Genomic DNA, 7,320 nt, shown 5'->3' on the forward strand with positions numbered 1-7,320 from the left:
TGTGGAGGCAGGCTGTGCAGCATGGCCTTTCCCAGTTTGAAGAGACACTTGGCCAACAGTCTGAGGCAAAGAGGCAAAGATGGAAGGCCCATAGCCAGGGAGACAGTCCAGGGACAGACTGCACTTGCTCCCGGTGTGGAAGGGATTGTCACTCCCGAATCGGCCTTTTCAGCCACACTAGATGCTGTTCCAGAACCACCTCTCAGAGCGCGATACCAGAGTCTTTCGAGACTGAAGGTTGCCAACATGTAAACAATCAATATTTTTTTCTCTAAAATTATCCAATCACAAAAAGGCTTCAAATTTTTACTTATACACTCTTCTTGCCACTAAGCTAATACTTAAAATAAAATTTTTCTGGTCTGATTCTTAGTTTCTAATATCACATTTAAGAGGAATGCCTCCAGTTAAAATGGTAATACGCAGTTCAATATCTCTTATAACATGTTATGTATCATTTTCCAAAATTTCTTTACTTTTTCGCCTATCCGCCACATATAATAAAAAATTCCCTCAATTCTTTACTCATCCGACATTTGTTTGATGACCCAGGGTACACTTTTACTGTTTTCTCTAGAATAAAATACAATCTATAAATAGATGGTAAGGAATGATAGGTGTTTGGCAAGCTTTGTCACCCCGAGTGCCACAATTGAAGGGTTGTGTCTGGCTTCATGCGTTCCCTTTTCTCTTGAGGACTAGAAACTTAAATGTAAAAGCTCAGATAGAGCTTTTCCTTACTGCTTTTATTGACAGTCTTAACAAAAAGTCATAAATGAACTTCCCTGTTAGCTCAAGAGACGTCTTTCCTTCTTTCTTTTTCTTCTGTTTTGAAGAAAGGTTTGGGGGGGGGGAGGAAAAACTCCCCCAAGATGCTCCCTTCCTCATCAGCTGTTTTCAATATCTTGCTCCATCTCATTGCCAGACTCATTATCTGTTAATTGCCACTTTTTAAAGACAAGACAAAACAAAGATGGCTTTGTCGCTGTCCCCTTCGCGTTGCTGGGACTGAAGAAACAGCCTGGACAGAAGGGAAATGCAGGCACATCCTTGTGGCCCGTTAGAGCCCCTTCATGGAACCCGCATGGCGCCTGGTAAATAATTAAGAGGATTGCTTAATTGTCTCTGCTGCACCACATGGTGCTAACGGAAACGCAGCAGAAGGGCCTGGAAGTATAAATCTGGAGACAGGCTGGCATATTAGAAAGAGGAACTGCCCAGATACGTCAAGAAGATGCTCAAATATTTGGGCAAGTATCTGTCTCATCGCTCAGGCCATTGCGAAGGGCCTGCAACTCAGTGCGTGCAGTACATGTTTTGCATGCAGAAGTTCGCAGGCTCAGGGCCCAATCTGATCCAATTTTCCAGCACCGGTGCAGCCGCAATGCAGCCCGGAGGTAAGGGAACACGTGTTCCCTAACATTGAGGAGGTCTCTGTGACTGCCTCCCCACCAAAGGATGCAGCACACACCCCATTGGCATGGCTGCACCGGCCCTGGAAAATTGGATCGGGTCGGGCCCTCAGTTGGCATCACTCCTGAATGTGTGAATATAAAAATCTAGGAAGAGCCCTCCTGGCTCAAGGTCCAAATAGTTCCGCATCCCCACAGTGGCCCACAATCAGGAGACGAAAGGCAGGCCCTTCTCCTGCCATTACTCCCCTCAGCTTGGATTCGGAGTCATACTGCCGCCAGACCTGGAGGTGGCCACTGTGACTCGAAGCCATTGATAGACTTTTTCTGCTCCATGAATTGGTCCAGTCCTCTTTTCAAGCTATCCAAGGGGATAGAGATCCCCTATCCACTGGATCTTGTAGCAACCAGTTCCACAGATTTACTCTGCGCTGTGCGAAGGAGTCCTTTTTGTAAGCCCTAAATCTTCTGCCAGTCAACTTCATCAGCTGACGTTCTGGTTCCAGTCTTGTGATAGAGGGAGAAAAATGTCTCTCAGTTTTCTCCATGCATTAATTTTATAAGCCTTGATAATTCACCCTCCTTATTTGCCTTCTTTCCGAATTAAAAAAACCTTGACCATTGAAGACTTTCCTTGTCGGTGCTCCATTGCCCTGTGTGTGGTGTTTTGGTTGGCAACCTTCAGTCTCAAAAGACTATGGTATAAGCCTACAGCACCCGGTATTCCCAGGCGGTCTCCCATCCAAGTACTAACCAGGCCTGAGCCTGCTTAGCTTCCGAGATCATGGTAGAAGCCTACAGCACCCGGTATTCCCAGGCGGTCTCCCATCCAAGTACTAACCAGGCCTGACCCTGCTTAGCTTCCAAGATAATGGTATAAGCCTACAGCACCCGGTATTCCCAGGCGGTCTCCCATCCAAGTACTAACCAGGCCTGACCCTGCTTAGCTTCCAAGATCAGACGAGATTGGGCATGTGCAGGGTAACAGTGGTGTTTTATTCTTTTAATAAAATCCTCTTATTTTACTGTTCTAGCTGCCTGGTCTCTGCTCTCTTATGAGGCAGCTTGTTGCCCCATCTTCCCATATTACCTGTGTCCACTATAGTCAGCCTTTTCAAGGGTCTTGTGCTCTCCATCACACTGAAATGGGGTTTCAAGGTAGCCCTTTTCTGTATGAATCTCCCCTAACCTTGGGTGACAGCAGCAATAACTACCATCATCCCTGTTTAACTCTAGTTTAGGGAAGTAAACTGGAAACTGGAGAGGTGTTGCATCATCTTATTTTTCTGCTGTGATTTCCTGACTCCTTGCTGGTGATCTTTGTTCCTGCATCTCTATGATCCTCAGAGTCTCTGCCTGAGAGTCTCTTAAATTATTCTGTCTTGCTGCTCCTTGTACCTCTCAGATGCCACCAATCTTGCTTCCTTCAAAAACCCACCTTTTTCCTAACTTCTTATCCTTAAATGGATCTAACCCTTTACACCAGTGGTTCTCACTCCTTTAGCCCTGGGACCCATTTTTTAGAATGAGAATCTGTTGGTACTCATCAGAAGTGATGTCATAACCAGACGTGACATCATCAAGCAGGAAATTTTTTAACAATCCTAGGCTGCAATCCTACCCACGCTTGCCCAGGAGTAAATCCCATTGACTATCACTGTTAGAAGCATCTTCATAGCAGCCTGATAAATTTACAGATCCATGTCATTTCCCCAAATTCATTTACTTACCAGGGTAGCATCAAGTCTAATATATTAAAAATAAAATATTGAAATGAATGGGGACCCACCTGAAATTGGCTCACGACCCACCTAGTGGGTCTTGACCCACAGTTTGAGAAACACTACTTTACACATATACATACTGTATTCATCCTCTTCCCCTTACTGCTTTGTCTCTCTCTTCTTGCATAATCTATTGGAAATGTAAGCTCCTTGGGGCATGATATTACTTTGTTTTTTCTTGTTATTCCCTAAACCACCATATACACTGAGTGGCCTAAGATGCTGAACTACATATTAGTATGTTTATTCTTGTGTCTGTTAATTATATTTATATCCCCCCTGTCTTCCACCATGGGACTCAAGGCAACATCCATGAGGTTCTCTGGTGATCAACCTTCCATGCATTGACCACACCTAGACCTGCTTAGCTCCAGCAATTTTTGCTGTACCACATTATCCCACACCATGTTCTGGGACTGCCAAGTCCTGGCTCTGGACTGGTCTGCTTCCAATCAGAACAGGGACTCATTCAGAGACTCCTCTGAGCCTGGGCAGTTCTTGTGCTTTCACACAGGACCTTTTCAGGTGTGAGAGAGAAATGAGCTTCCAGTTCTCCACCAAGAACAGAATTGTGCTTTAGTGGACATTTGGACAAGGCTGCTTTTCTGAGCTAATGAGACATGGAAATTTACTTCTGGAGAAGGGTGAGAGCTGAGAGTTGTCATGGGAATGTTGGTGAGAGTGAAGGGGCAGCGAAGGGTGAGTCGACTCAGACGTTAAGTCAGTTCGCCTTGGCTGGGGACGTTGATCGTCATGGACAGGAACCATATGGCCCTCCCAGTAATGAATGAAGCAGTTGACAAGAGAATCGACCGATTCCATCGTCTAATGAGCTAACAGCAGGCTTATGTGCTGGAAGTTCTAAAACTCACCTTTTATCTCTTTCTGATCCCCCCCCCCCAGTCAAGAGTACACTGAGACCTGGTCTCCCATCATGTGCTCTGTCACATCACAGCTGCTGTAATGCTGACCTGACTGGAGGCAAGTGGGTGGGTGGGGGGCTGCAGCAGGGAGGCAAGCAAGAGTAATTGCTGCCCCCTCATTGGAAAATTGGCCTGGGAGTAGGAGAGAGGCTTCGTTGGCTCACTCTTACTGTGGGATCTTTAATTACCAAGATGGGTCAAGACCTTTGGAGTTTTAAACCAGTTGTATTTAATCAGAAAGGACATCTCCTTGGGCCTCCTGTTCTCCCATGGCAGCCTAGCGAATTCTCTGAAGTACCACCTTCCACCACATTGTGGAAAGTTCCAGCCACACAGCCTTTGCCAAGCCTGCTGTCTTTTAAGAAAATAAGAACAGCCCCACTGGATCAGGTCAAAGGCCCATCTAGTCCAGCTTCCTGAATCTCACAGCGGCCCACCAAATGCCCCAGGGAGCACACCAGATAACAAGAGACCTGCATCCTGGTGCCCTCCCTTGCATCTGACATAGCCCATTTCTAAAATCAGGAGGTTCCACATACACATCATGGCTTGTAACCAATAATGGATTTTTCCTCCAGAAACTTGTCCAATCCCCTTTTAAAGGCATCCAGGCCAGATGCCGTCACCACATCCTGTGGCAAAGAGTTCCACAGACCAACCACATGCTGAGTAAAGAAATATTTTCTTTTGTCTGTTCTAACTCTCCCAACACTCAGTTTTAGTGGATGTCCCCTGGTTCTGGTGTTATGTGAGAGTGTAAAGGGCATTTCTCTATCCACTTTATCCTTCCCATGCATAATTTTGTATGTCTCAATCATGTCCCCCCTCAGGCGTCTCTTTTCTAGGCTGAAGAGGCCCAAACGCTGTAGCCTTTCCTCATAAGGAAGGTGCCCCAGCCCAGTAATCATCTTAGTTGCTCTCTTTTGCACCTTTTCCATTTCCACTATGTCCTTTTTGAGATGTGGGGACCAGAACTGGATGCAGTACTCTAGGTGTGGCCTTACCATCGATCTGTACAATTATAATATGCATTATAATATGAGCCGTTTTGTTGTCAATACCTTTTCTAATGATCCCAAGCATTGAATTGGCCTTCTTTACTGCTGCCGCACACTGGGTCGACACTTTCATCGACCTGTCCACCCCCCCCCCCAAGATTGCTCTCCTGATCTGTCACAGACAGCTCAGAAGCCATTAGCCGATATGTGAAGTTTTGATTTTTTGCCCCAATGTGCATGACTTTACACTTACTGACACTGAAGCGCATCTGCCATTGTGCCAGTCTGGAGAGATCCTTCTGGAGCTCCTCACAATCACTTCTGGTCTTCACCACTCGGAAAAGTTTGGTGTCATCTGCAAACTTAGCCACCTCACTGCTCAACCCTGTCTCCAGGTCATTTGAGCAGTGAGGTGGCTAAGTTTGCAGACGACACCAAACTTTTCAAACTTTTTGGAGACTGGTGGTGCTCTGGTGGAAGTCAGTTGATCTCTTTATGGGCCTGCAGTCAATTTCTGTTTAGAGGATTATTGCAAATCAATAGGTAGTTTGCAGTTCTCGCCATGTGTACCTCTCCTCTTTGCAAACTTTCTTCCCTCTCCTTCTTCTCCTGGACTGCTTCTAGTCCAGCATTCCTTTTCTGGGTCCCTCCTTCACCCATCCTTCCTCTTCTAGAATCCTTTGTATGCATATCTTGAATGGATATGACTGCAGCTTAGGCATAACACCTTCAACAGTGGCATAGCTAGGGCACTAAGTTTTGCAGGGAGCACTAAGTTTTGAAGGGTTCCTAGGTTGGTGTTCCTAGGTTTTGGTGTTCCTAGGTTTGCATCACCTGGTACAAGAGGCTTCCGCGTCACCCCTATGATGGACCTACTCCCATTCAGTGGGCATCGCAGCATCCCAGGAGGCGGGCATGACAGTGCATCATCTCCCTACCCCCACTGGTTTTATGGCTATAACTGTTGATAGAATAGTGATATTTCAATACAGTTTGTTTAATCGCATTCTGCATGAAATTACATTTCACATGATATATAACATTATTCCTAAAAACCATGATTATTATTCCTAAAAACCACAATTTTAACCATTTTGGCCAGTAGTGGTGTCACACACACCTCGTGCGCATCACCTGGTACAACCTGCACTGCCTAGTGACGCCACTGCAGGGAACCCCAGCATGGTGTGAAAACAAATCCACCGCTTCCCCTTCGGAGCCATTCCAGGCAGTGGGAGCAAAACAGAGCATTAACCTCTGGGGAGGGACCACTTGCACACCATGCTGACGCTCCCTGCAAAACTTAATGCTTTGCACCCCCTTTAGCTACACCACTGATCTTCAGGCAATTTGCCAGGCAACATTAACTCCAACATTAACCCCTGCTAATTGGGTAAGAGGCACTTTTTCAAGTGGGTGCTCCTTTTTTTAGCAGGGGGAGAGTAACTGGCCCACCTCACCCCAGCACTGTCTGTTCTAGTGGCTGTCTGCTGGTATTCCTTTGCATCTTTTTAGATTGTAAGCCCTTTTGGGACAGGGAGCCATTTAGTTATTTGATTTTTCTCTGTAAACCGCTTTGTGAACTTTTAGTTGAAAAGCGGTATATAAATACTGTTAATAATGTTAATAATAATAATAATAAAGCCATGATCCCCTTTAGGCACTCAACATAATCTCCACAGTTCCACAGTGTTCAGTGCAGGAAACCTCCAATGGAAGTCATTCCACTTGGACCTGTTTCAGAAGGTTTCTTGGCCATATGTCCCACATCAACTGCATCTCACCTGGTGGTGGGATACAGAGCAAGACTTTTGATGCTGAGTGCAGCATGCAAACAGATTTGAGAGGGAGACAGTGATCCTTCAGGTGTCCAGGTCCCAAGCAACGTGGTGTTTTAGGGCAGGAGGTCTGGTCTAGAGGGTTGAGCCTCTATTTGCCTGAAGATAACATCCAAAGGTCGCCAGTTCAAGGCCACCGGCGCCGTGTGACCTTGGAGCAGCTGACAAGCTGAAGCCGAGCTGTTCCATCTGCTCTGAGCGTGGGAGGATGGAGGCCAGAATGTGCGACCAGATCAAGAAAGAAACATCTGAATGTTGTGGTTTCTTGAAAGATAGAACCTTTCAAATTGTAAAAATCCCTACGGGGATTTAAATTGCCTGCCTATGTAAACCGCCTTGAATAAAGTCCGAGGAGAAATCTGAGG

General features: G+C 46.0%; 1 pseudogene; it reads right to left on the reverse strand.

Moving 5' to 3' along the window:
• Positions 1 to 2,291: 2,291 nt before the first annotated feature.
• LOC136660723 (5S ribosomal RNA) lies at positions 2,292 to 2,410 on the reverse strand (annotated as a pseudogene).
• Positions 2,411 to 7,320: the final 4,910 nt, after the last annotated feature.

Source organism: Tiliqua scincoides, chromosome 9, assembly GCF_035046505.1.
Source record: "Tiliqua scincoides isolate rTilSci1 chromosome 9, rTilSci1.hap2, whole genome shotgun sequence".
NCBI lineage: Eukaryota > Metazoa > Chordata > Lepidosauria > Squamata > Scincidae > Tiliqua > Tiliqua scincoides.